The sequence below is a fragment of the Panthera onca genome, chromosome D4 (assembly GCF_046562875.1).
Source record: "Panthera onca isolate mPanOnc1 chromosome D4, mPanOnc1 haplotype 2, whole genome shotgun sequence".
NCBI lineage: Eukaryota > Metazoa > Chordata > Mammalia > Carnivora > Felidae > Panthera > Panthera onca.
This window is the reverse complement of record NC_138351.1, coordinates 43379170-43391835: the sequence shown is the minus strand read 5'-3', so window position 1 is coordinate 43391835 and position 12666 is coordinate 43379170.

Below are 12666 nucleotides of genomic sequence, written 5' to 3'. Positions count from 1 at the left end.
ATCTTGAGATCATGACAAATGCCACACTGAGATTCCATTGCACTTTTTCGGAGCTAACAGAATATATTCTTTCTTGGGTTATAGAAATGAACATTTAAAAAGTGCTAGCCTCGGCTAACAAAATGAAATGCCGCATTCCAGGTAAAAGAGTAGAAAGAGAATGGGGGAAGAGGGCGTGGAATAGAGACCACTAAGGGTAAGACTTCTGGTGTTATATCTTACAGATTATCCAAACCTGGCAAACAGACTGCTGTCAATCATAAAATAATGAGGGAAGCCCCCATGCTGTCGTCCTGTTACCTGAAATCAGAGCTCCTCACTGTTACCAGCAGCATAAATAACAGTTGTTGGGTGCTCGGCTTGGTGTTAAGAGTATAAGAGTTGAAGGCAGAAGATTGGTTTGGTCTTGATTTAAACTGCATCATCAGAAAAGAAAGAGAAAAATGAGATGCTGGATTTGGCCAAACTCTCTCTTATACACCTTTCATATTGTCAATCCATCATAAATCCCAGAAATGTCATCTTTAAAATCTTTCAAATACTTCCTAATTTGACCACTGTGTGCCACCTCTGTTGTTGCCACCATGGCCTGGCCACCAGACCCTCTGTCCTAGACTCTGCAGTAACCACATGGCTGGTCTCTCTGCTCCCATGGCGTCTCATCACACTGAGAAGAAACTCTCATTCCTTCCCAGGCCCTCCCAGGCCCTCCGGGTCCCTCCCCTACTGCTTTGCCTATCTCCCACACCTACCCTTCACAACCCTGCTCCAGCCCCTTTGGCCCCTTTTTCAATCCCTTGCACACACCAGGCACTCTCCAGCACTGGGGTCTCTGTACTTGTTGAACCCTCTATCTAGAATGTTCATCCCTCCATGGCATGTACCTGGAACAGCACCCTCCCCCTCTCTCTAACCCTTTAGCATGCTTTATTTATTTTTTTCCATGAGGGTTTTTTTTTCCCCTGATATTTTGTTATGCATTTGTTTATTTGTTTATCTCTTTCCCTGGACTGTAAATTCTATGAGGTCAAGGATTTAATCTGTTTTATTTACTGCTGTGTTCCTGTAACCAGAATAATGCCAGGCACATGGTAGTTTATCAAATATTTATTAAATGTATGAAAGACTGGATGACTGAATGAATGAAACACTACCCTCACTTCCTAACCCAGACTCATCCCACCCCTTCCCCAGTGCTGAAATAACATTTACCTTTACTCTTACAACATATCAAAATCCCTATAGGCCAACCTGGACTAAGTGATTTCCCACAAAGTGAGGGGATAGAGCAGGCTTTGGAGCTGGTGAATGGTTAGTACATTTTCATGACACCAGATTATGTTCTTCAGACCTCTTCAGCTACTGTCAAGAACTCAACAGCTGTGTCAACTCTGCCTAAGGAGGGGAGTTTAGAGTGCATCATTTTAGCAATAAAGTTCAGAAGATTAAGTGAAGGTATGTCATAGCTCTGAATGACCTAGATATGTTCTATGGTGCACTATGAAAACAAAATATCAGTTCAGATAACTAATGCATGAGTTCAGTCTTTTGATCCAGAAAGTCAAAACCAGTACCTCCTTGAGGGAAAATAAAAATAAAAGCAAGCTTAGTTCTAAAGGAATCAACCAATCTCAAAAGGGAACTTTAGTCAAAGGCCAGAGTGCCCTCTACTGGCTACTGACAATTAACAAAACCAAGGGGGGATATTACAAAGAGGAAGCAGCTTTATATTTAAATTTATAAATGAGACTATTAAAAAATATTTCAGTCTCTTCAAAGAAAATGGGCTGTGACTATAATAGAGAGTAAGTCTTATTAAGTCCCTGTTTTCAGGGGCTTGAAGAATACTATGAGGAACTGAAAGTTGGGATTACAACAGGGTAGTGTAAATGATATAATCTAGAACACAAGATGTGTATATAGTCCATCATGTAGAGGTGTGGGGGTGATGCCTGAGCCAAGGTTTGAAAAGGGATAGAGTTAGCCAGGTGAAGGGTATAGTGTGTACATGCAGAATTATACTCTAAATGACAATCCACAGATGCAAAAGCATAAAAGTGAGAGAGAAGACATTTAAGGACTACAGGAATTCAGAGCAGTGAAAATTATTGGTTGTCTATTGGTTGCCTATTCACCAGCAAGCCTCATCTGTTTCCCTCTGCTGGTCTGCATTCACGTGGTGGCAAAAAGTACCAGATATAGACATTTCTAACTTCTCTAATGGCTAGACATGGCCATGTGACCCAATCCTAGTCAATGAGATGAAAAGGATCATGTGACCAGAGATATCATTTCTTTCATGATAAAAGAGGAAACTCCCAGGAAGAGAGCATGGTGCTCTCAATCTGCTTGTTGAAGCTGTCTTGTAGAAGTGTGACAATTGGAACTATAGCAACTATCTGGTGGTTATGAATGGCAACATCACCAGCACAGTGAGGATGACATTACAGGGCTGCAAGCCACCCTTTGGACCACACATCTCTGGACTTCTTATTATGAGAGAAAAAATAATCCTTATGACTTAAGCCACTTTTGGTTACATACTCTGTTATTTATAGCCAAAGCATGCTCATTGATATAATCCTTATTCTGTGATTTGAGCAATAGCGGAAGGTGTTTCAAAGGCTATAACACAATGAAATTTGCATTTCAGAAAGATCAAGCTAATAACAAGCAAATAATTAATAGAAGAGAGCAAGATGAAGGGCCAGAAGGCCAACTGGGATACTTGTAAAATTCAAGTATGAATGGGAGAGGAAGGCGAAGATTAGGGCCTGACCACTGGAACTGCTAAGAATGGAATATAAGGGAGGTTTTTATTTATTTATTTATTTATTTATTTATTTAATTTTATTTTTATTTTATTTTTTTTAATATATGAAATTTATTGTCAAATTGGTTTCCATACAACACCCAGTGCTCATCCCAAAAGGTGCCCTCCTCAATACCCATCACCCACCCTCCCCTCCCTCCCACCCCCCATCAACCCTCAGTTTGTTCTCAGTTTTTAACCGTCTCTTATGCTTTGGCTCTCTCCCACTCTAACCTCTTTTTTTTTTTTCCTTCCCCTCCCCCATGGGTTTCTGTTACTTTTCTCAGGATCCACATAAGAGTGAAACCATATGGTATCTGTCTTTCTCTGTATGGCTTATTTCACTTAGCATCACACTCTCCAGTTCCATCCACGTTGCTACAAAAGGCCATATTTCGTTCTTTCTCATTGCCACGTAGTATTCCATTGTGTATATAAACCACAATTTCTTTATCCATTCATCAGTTGATGGACATTTAGGCTTAAGGGAGGTTTTTAAAAAATATTTAGAAAGTAGGGGTGCCTGGGTGGCTCCATCGGTTAAGCGTCCAACTTCGGCTCCAGTCATGATCTCGCGGTTTGTGGGTTCAAGCCCCACGTCAGGCTCTGTGCTGACAGCTCGGGGCCTGGAGCCTGCATTGGATTCTATGTCTCTTGGCCCTCCTCTGCTCATGCTCTCTCTCTCTCTCAATAATAAATGTTAAAAAAAAAATTAAAAAAAATATTTAGAAAGTAAAATGGATAAGATATGGTCATTCATGGGGAGAGCTAGAAGATGAGATGAGGGGAGAAGTCAAGAGTGAATCCCAACTTTGGGGCTTGGATAATAAAGTGGGTGCACAGGTCACTCTTTGATATGTAGAATTTGGGAGAAGGAGCACATCAAAGATGGGATGGAAGTGATGAACTCTTCCGGTTTGAGGAAGCAAATAGAGTCCAGGAAGCTGCTGAATTTTATATGTGGAGCTCAGAAAATGTGGATTTAAGATAAAGATTTTCAACATATTTACATGGACATCGTAATTGAAGCCATGGAAATAGAGCTGGTCACTCTTTTCGGAACATATATAGAGCAAGGGAGACAAGAGAAGAGGGTCAGGGCAGGGCCTTGTGATTACCAACATTCCAGGACATATAGGAAGAAAAACCACATTGATTCCAAGAAACAGCAAAGGGAGAAAGCAAAGAGAATGAATGTCACCAAATGGCAAAGAAACTGAAAGATTCCAGAAGGCAACTTCCTATTGCAGAGGACATAAGTAAAATAGGTCAGAAAAGGACACCTTTGGTAACCTTAACCAGAGTGGTTTCGTGGAATGCTGAGTGAAGAAGCCAGAGTCAGCAGAGTGGAAGGGATGAAATGGATGTGATCCAAAGAGACTTTTATTTCAAGAAGATGCCGTGAAAAGGAGAGAGATAGAAGGATGGTTAGGGAAGGCGTGTGGCCAAGGAAGGGAAGCTTTTCAATATGAGGGAGGTGTGAATGTGCGTCCATATTGAGGGGGGAGGAACCAGCAGAGGAGATGCAGCAGAGTTATGAGACAGGGGAATGCAATGATAATTGAAGGGGTGAGGTCCTTGAGGTTTGGGAGGGGGAGGGGAGTTGAGGGGCAGAAATTTTGCAAACCAATTTAGATCATAGTTCCTTCTAAAGCAAATTAACTCTTTGGTGAAAAATGTAATCCCAACCAATATTGGTGCTCCCCCACCTCCCAAAAATCATATAAGGATCCTAGCACAGCATCAAAATATCTGGATGGCCTCTCTGGTTAATGACAGTGGTTAGCAGAGAGCACAGAGATGCTCACTCTTCAGCCCTACGGGGCCCAATCTGCTTTGAAGACAACTCTGAGCCCATAGGCTGGGGGTCAACATCCTTAGATTTATCACAAAGACAAACCAGCATTCCCCACACACTGCCACTGAGTCCCCATTACTGGTGGGGATTTCCCTCTCCTCTCCATCTCCAGGCTCTTTTAGAAATGATTCTCTTTTCTTTTCTCGTATTTATAGGCTATCCCTTCTCTACCTTCTCTGGGTATCTGCAGAGAACAGGACTTCCTGCAACCTCTGTTTTTCACCTTGCCACAAACCACCTCTGAGGTAAAGGATGATGCAGGTGGGGATAGGTGAGGAGCACAGAACAAGCACAAATTAATATTACAGTAAATTATTCTGTCACAGGGGGGAGAATCCAAAATTCAAGTGCAGAAATGAATCCTTCACAAGAGGAGAAAATCTCTTCACAGGATATTGCTAAGTTGGCAGTTGGCCGTAGGGGGAGGGCAGGAATTTAAGATTTTTCCAGCTTACAGGAGAGACTGTCTATTGAAAGGGATAGAGATGGCATAGTGGAGGGACAGGTATGCTGAGGATTATGGTACAAGTCCAAAACAGCTGGTGTATGGAAGGGGAGAAGGAACACAGAAGTATTGCTGGGCAATGTTAAGTTCTTGGCTGGAGTTAGGAAACACACGTTACTATGGCACACATCCGCATTATCATGCGATTTTCTCCAGCATGGTTGGCAACCTTAGGGCAGGAAAGAAGAAAACACACAGTTGGATGCATCATGGGATAGGGCAGGATGGGAAGCTGCCAGGGAGATGGCAGGAAGACAAAGGAGACCAGGGTACTGGCTAGAGGCTGGTTAGAGTGAGGGACCATGGAATATAGACAGAGACAGGCTATTGCAGTTTAAGATCTCTGAGACAACACAGTTCTGGGTGGTGGTCATAGAGTAGAAGATCATTGGAGGTGATAATACCAGGGAACCGGGAGCCTAGGAAACAGAACTGGTTATTCATCCTGACAGTGGAGGTAACCAGGATGACAATAAGACAGTGGCAAGGAAGTAAGTCTCTGAGCCACCTCTCAAAGTTATCAGTGAATGAGGTGGGTGGTGAGTGGCAGGAAGGAACAATAAAGATGGGTAGATCCAGACAGCATGAGTCTCAGAGTGAAAGGATTGGTTACCAAAGGATAGAAGTTGTGGTTTGGAAACATCAAAGGAAAACTTGAAGGGCACTGACATTACTCCTCTCAGTAAGCCATTCTCAGCATTGCCTCTTACCCATGGAGTGTCTGCATATGATTTCAGGATCACACCTCAGAGATTCTGATTGGGACTCTGGTCTAGACTAACACATCATTTTAGATGAGGAAATGAAGATCTAAGAAAAAAGAAGTGACATGCAGGTACAGTCAACCCGACCCCTATCTGGTGGCCTTTCCTTTATGCCTCGCCAATTCTCAGTTTGGGCTCCCCTGGTTTGCAGTTGCCTTAATACTAAGCACAAAAAGAAGAAAAAGAAGGAGAAGGATGAGGAGGAGAAAGAGGAAGAAGAAGGAGAAAGAGGAGGAGGAGGAAGAGGAGGAGGAGGAGACTTCTTTTAACAACCTACTCAGCTACAAATTATTATTACCAATAATAGTATCCTGTCAGAAGCAAGAAGAAGGTTTTCTGGGTTATAAGTTTTGAAAGGGTTTGTGGCATGTAAATTGTCAGTGAGGCCTGAATCTAGAACAGGGGTTCTCTACATGACCCTCTCGGCATCCCTACATAGAGTTTCCAGCCATAGAGGATGTTGAGGATTCTGCCTGGACTAGAGGCAGAGGCAAGACAGGTGCCATTCCTGCTTTTTTCCTGAGGCCCACCCTTACTTTATATGGCTTCTTAAAGATGATGTCTTCTCCTCCCAAACACAGCTCATGTACTGTTACATGGGAGATAAATTCTAAGATGCTAAACAGTCACAAGAACACACAAACAAAAAGGCCCTTTAAAAGAGCTGAACTCTGTGGTTCAAAGTCTAACTCTGCTATTCAATGTTGTGTGATCTTAGGGAAATTATTAAATCCCTGAGTCTCAGTTTCCTCATACATAAAATGGGGATTACCACTAGGTCTTACCTCATTAGATCATTGTAAAGGAGTATGTGAAATTATCCAAGTAAAATGCTTAGCACCGTTTCTGGCAACACAACATGCACTCAATTAACTTATTCTCCCTGGTCCTCAGTTTCCTCAGCTGTAAAACAGACATTATTGTGTCACCACCGAATTTGTATGTTGAAATCCTAACTTTCAATGTGATGGTATTAGGAGGTGGGGGCTTTGGGAGGTAACATATCATGAGGGTAGAGCCCTCATGTATGGGATTAGTGCCCTTATAAAAGAGATCCCACAGAGCTCTCTTGCCCCTCCTGCCAAGTGATGACACAGTGACAAGTTGGTTGTCTGTGAACCAGGAAGCAGGCTCCCACCAGACATCAAATCTGCTGGTGCCTTGATCTTAGACTTCTCAGCCTCTATAACTGTGAGAAATAAATGGGGTATTTTTGGTATAGCAACTTGAACTAAGACAGTGATCAATAACAGTTCTTGAGGGGCGCCTGGCTGGCTCAGTCAGTAGATCATGCGACTCTTGATTTCTGGCTCATGATTTGAAGCCCCACACTGGGGCATGGAGCCAAGAAAGAAAGAAAGAAAGAGAAAGAAAGAAAGAAAGAAAGAAAGAAAGAAAGAAAGAAAGATAGATAGATAACAGTTCTTACCTTATTGGGTTGTCATGAGGAACTGTGAGAAACCATCTGCATATAATGTTTAGCACTATTCCTGGCACATAATATGCATTTAATTGATGCTATTTATAATTCATTTATCTTCCCACTTGAAATTCTACTCTTACTTATGTTTGTCCAATTGTGTCCTTTTTTGACCCCAAAAGCCCCCTCTCCTCCATAAATTGATGTGAGGTGAAGGTAAGAAAAAGTTCTGTGCTCCCTCAGAATTAAAAGCATTGTAGCCAACCTCCTCAATAAAAATTTCATAGGGATATGCTTTCTTGTGACTGTATTAGTAAGAGAGACTTTAAAATATGACATAGCCCCACTAAAGAATTGCATTGCTCTATATTAGTTGGAAAATACAGTATCACACTATCTCAGGGTCTGACCATCAGTTGGATTTAGTCACTCCCCATCCTTACTCTGATGTTGGTGATAGCCCCAAACATGCAACTGTGATTTGACATTTTTACCCAGAAGCCAATTAGCTATGTGAATTAGATGTTCCTTCTGGAGTGTCCACTGTCCCTCATTAGGTCCGAAGAATGAGGTCATTTTTGGAAAGCAAAGCCAATGACTCTCTTCAGATGCATGGACAAGGGCCACTCAAAGTCTTCATGCACATAAATAAATGCTGAGTGCAAGGCCTAGAGTTCCCCTGCTAAAGATTCCAGAACCCTCTAGTTGGCCTGCATTAGAAAGCACATAAAATGCCACATTTTTAAGAGAAAAGGGGAGGTGGTGGTATAAATATTTTATTAAAGGGAAGTCTTACTCTTTATACTACTTGAATAGTCTCTAGCAGTGTCCAGGGAAGAGAGAACCTGGTCAGTACAAAGGTGCATTTCAGACCTTCTGGTAGGAATGTTCCCATGGTGGAAATAATTGCATCAGGCCATCAGAATATGGCGAATCTGAGCTTACAATCAACAAAGAGCTGAACTCACATTAAACACGAGATTAAAATTTAGTTTTCTGTACAGTTCACCTACACAAAACCCATACAGATCGGATGATATGGCCTTTTCAGCCTAAGTGACGGTTTCCCACTAGCTGACATCCCGCATTGCTTGGGTGATTGTTTCATCATTGTTAAATAAATAAATCCTAGCTGCCAATCCTCCTGAGGCCTATTACATAGGGCTGCCCATGTGAGAAACAACTTGCTCATACCAATCAGTGCCTGAAATCTGAAGCATCTGGCCAATGACTTTGATTCTAGGCTTATATTTCAGGGCACAGTTTGATTTCTCTGTTCATTTACCATGTCCTACCAGTTCAGCAGTCCCATAGGCCTCTCACCACACTCCAGCTTCAGCCCTCTTGGAGGATAACTGCCTGCATTTTGATGAAGCCCCTGAGGACTTTCTTGAGATAATTAGGAGACATTCCACAAAACTATGTGAACATGCCCATATTGTCAAACATACCCTCTGTGATGTCAATTTTATGTGTCAACTTGGCTGGGCCACCTGGCATTATTTCTAGGTATGTCTGTGAGGGTGTTTCTGGATGAGGTTGGCATTTGAATCTGTGGATTCCTTACAGTAGCTTGCCCTCCCCGGTGTGGGTGGGCATCATCTAATCCATGGAGAGCCTGAAAGCAGAGGAAGTAGGGTTCATTTCCTTCCTGCCTATCCGCTCAAGCTGGGACTTCAGTCTTTTTCCCTTGGACTCAGATTTATAGCATCAGCTTTCCTGGTTCTCAGGCCTTCAGACTTGGACTGGAAGTACATCACTGACTTTCCTAGGCCTCCAGCTTGCAGACAGCAGCTTGTGGGACTTCTCAGCCTTCATAATCACATGAGCTAATTCTTCATAAAAAAAAAAAAATCTCCTTTACATATATGTGTAGATAGAGAGCTTAACAGACAGACAGACAATTGGGTTGTTTCTCTGGAGAACCCTAATATACTCTACAAAATTTCTGTTCCCCTTTAATCTCAAAATCCCATGGCTTTCCCAGGACCTGAGTTCCAGAAGAGCTCTTACTGATATATTAATGACCCTCATGTCCGTCCCTCCCATTCTAGTGTTCTTGAGATCCCACACTGCATTGTCCTCAGTGCATTTATATAAACTGAAGCCTTACTACTATCAGCCACATGAGCCCTAAATATACCCTGAAGTCACACAACATTTTTGGTTCTGGGTAGCTCAATGGGACTGGGAAGACAAAACTGCTACTGGAAGTGGGGTTCCATAGGCTTGCCAAAGGAGGACATCTTACTTAAGGTAGTTGTCCAAAGCAGAAAGAGTAGAAGAGCACATTGAGCCACAATCCTTGAGGTGCAGACAAGAATGCCCACTCTGGATTCTTGGAAAACCCCTCTTCCAGCAAAGCAGAAGAGGTCCCCAGATTATTGCTATGGGTTTTTAAACAAGATGCTTGAAGTATATCAGTCCTTTCCTAGAAACAGGCCACTCATATGCAGTAACGCAAAAAAAAAAAAAAAAAAAAAAAAAAAAAAAAAAAAAAGTTAAAAATATCCCTTTAGTTAGAAATCCTGCTTGTTTGATTTTTATGTTTTTATAAAAGCACAGGGAGATATCTGCCACAAATGAGGTAAGAGTTGTAATTAGATACCACCATGGGCTTATACTTCTGCCCTGAGGGAAAATAATAAAATGTGTCAGAACATGTCCTCCCTCACCCCAGGGAATACTCACCTGGTGGCCACCCCAGAGACTTGGCTGTGTCTGCAGAGAGAACTCCTCCGTGTCCTCATTCTACCCTAGAGAGCCACCTCAACTCTGGGACAGGACAACTGAGACACACCGCCCTCAGCAGGAGCTAAAATCAACACAATTAGAATCTGAAGAGTTGCCCTGGCATGGAAGTAACCCTGGAGCGAGTGTAACTTTCAGAATAGTCTCTCAGTATAAGACCCCATATTTCCATTTCCTTGTGATTAAAAGAATCAACATAGGAATTCCAGTATAAATGTAATAGGGTGAGACATTCCAGGTCTCCTCCAAGATGTCATGCAAAACAAGACTAATGGAAACAACACCAGTATGGGTATTTCCATTTTGAAAAAAAACTAGGGAGATACATAACCCTTAGCCTCAAAAAAAACCAAAAACCAAAAACCAAAAAAAAACAAACATCTAAAGGCTGTCCAAATCAGGTGCAGAAGCCACTTAGGGAAGAAGCTGGCAGGGGTGGGGGATGCTGAAGGAGCTGCCCCAGGGGCTCACAAGATGTCAGCAGAAATACACTTCCTTTAGGTAAGGGGCTTAATCACTTCACATCCTGTGAATACCTTAAGAATTGCAAGATCTAAGGAGAGAAGGTCAGAAAAGGATGGAGCAGAAGCTACGGGGGGGGGGGGGGGGGGGTGGCCACTTCAAAATCCTCCTGGCCCTACTTCTTACTCCAGTCAAAGCACAGCATCCACATCCATGCAAGCTTTGACTGTCTTTGCACCAATCGAGTAGATGGAGGTTTGCCTTGGGGTTAAGGGTTAAGACTGCCTCTCACTTCCTGGGAACCCACTTTTGTATTCCACCATGCAAAACCCAGAGATGTGGGGGATAGGAGCCAACAGATAAACTTCTTCCCCTTTTATTCCCCAAATGAGTATTTCGCCTTGGTAGATTTCAGTAGGCTCAAGCACTAGTTGCCAAGCAGGAAGACATCTCAGTAATGTACCTTTATGTTGGCTTTTTCTGCTTTCCCGTCCTAATTTCCTACATGTTGGAATCACGGTCCTCAAAAAAACAAAAACAACCCCCCCCCCAAAAAAAAACCCAAAAAACAAAACACCTAAAAACAAAAAACAAAACCCCCAAAAAACAAAAAACAAACAAAAAAACCCACAAAAAAACAAAAACAAAACCTACCTACATACAAGCCATTGTCTCAGGCTCTGCCTGTTGTTGGTGCCAGGCTAAGAAAGTTAGTACCAGAAATGGCCTTGGAAGCAAAATCTCAGAATGGGATTTTGGAGCTGATCACCCATGAGTCGGAAGGCAAGGGCTCCATTGATGGTGATCATTGAGGGACAAGGCACCACAATGAGTTCTTGCCTGCTGGGGATTGGATTAGGTGCTGGTGGAAGGGGAAGGGTGGCACTTGAGCAGCATAGGGGAGCAGTAATTACGAGGACTGTGACATTCACTGGTTTTGGTAACTGCTTTTGAGTACCCTGAAAAAAAAATGACAGCTACAGGTCAATCAACCATAAACTATGACTGGATAACTGTGATGTGGGCTCCCCAATCAATGTTTTTTGTTAGAAGAGTGGGCCCTCCGTTGTCTTCCTTAAGACCACACATTATTATTTCACTGGGTAGTACTGTGATACCCACAGGGGCCAAAAATGACTCACTCATTAAAAGATCAGGTGTGTAAGCATCATGCCATTGGAAAGAGGAAGACCTTAAGCTCTTTTTATGCATGATGATCAAAAACAACCAGGGAACTTTGTCAGATTTTTAACTGGTTAAAACATAGATTTTTTTTTTTTTTTTTTTTTTTTTTTTGGCCAGCAGAGGGCAATCTAGGTCCCATGAAACTAATTTGTGGGGGGACAAAAAAAGGGAAAATAGAACATAAAAGACCATATTTAATAACCAGATGGCATCAAAATCTTGGTGATTGCATATGTTAAGGCAGTCAATGCAGGTTTCCTTAGACTCCTGAGCCATTTTCCTCCTCCCATCTCTATTTCCCACTTAATAAATTCAGATCCTTTCATGTTCCTAAAAAAAAAAAAAAAAATCAAGGCAAGAGAAAAGGTGGTTACCGCTAATGTCAAGAATTAACCTGTGCATTCTGCAATACTTTCAACTGACTCTTCATGGAAGTGCTGCACTACAAGGGGAGAGGAGGCTTGTTCCTTCTCTTCCCTTCTTAGCCACCAACCCATGTCTACTAATGAACCTCTTCCATGGCACTCACAAATCTAAGGGTTCCAAGACTGACCCAGAGTTTCTCAGAGTATGGCCCTAAAACTGCCTGCAGAAGAACTATGCAGTGGGGCAGGATGCCAGTTAAGCCTGCGGATACCGGGCCCCACTCTAGACAACTGCAACAGAGTCTGGTGTCAGGACCCGACTCCACATTTCAGCGGTACAGAATCTTGGTGATTCTGATATGGACTGACTCGTGACCCACCGATCTAAATAAGAAAAGTGTGAGATATGACATTAACTCAATCCAAGGCAGTTGAGTCTCACTGTAGGCAGACCTCTGACTCCCTCACAAGACATGAAGTAAAGCATGAAGGACCAGGAAGAAGGTGGTAATTCTAAGTCAGCACAGACACAGACAGAGTGTGT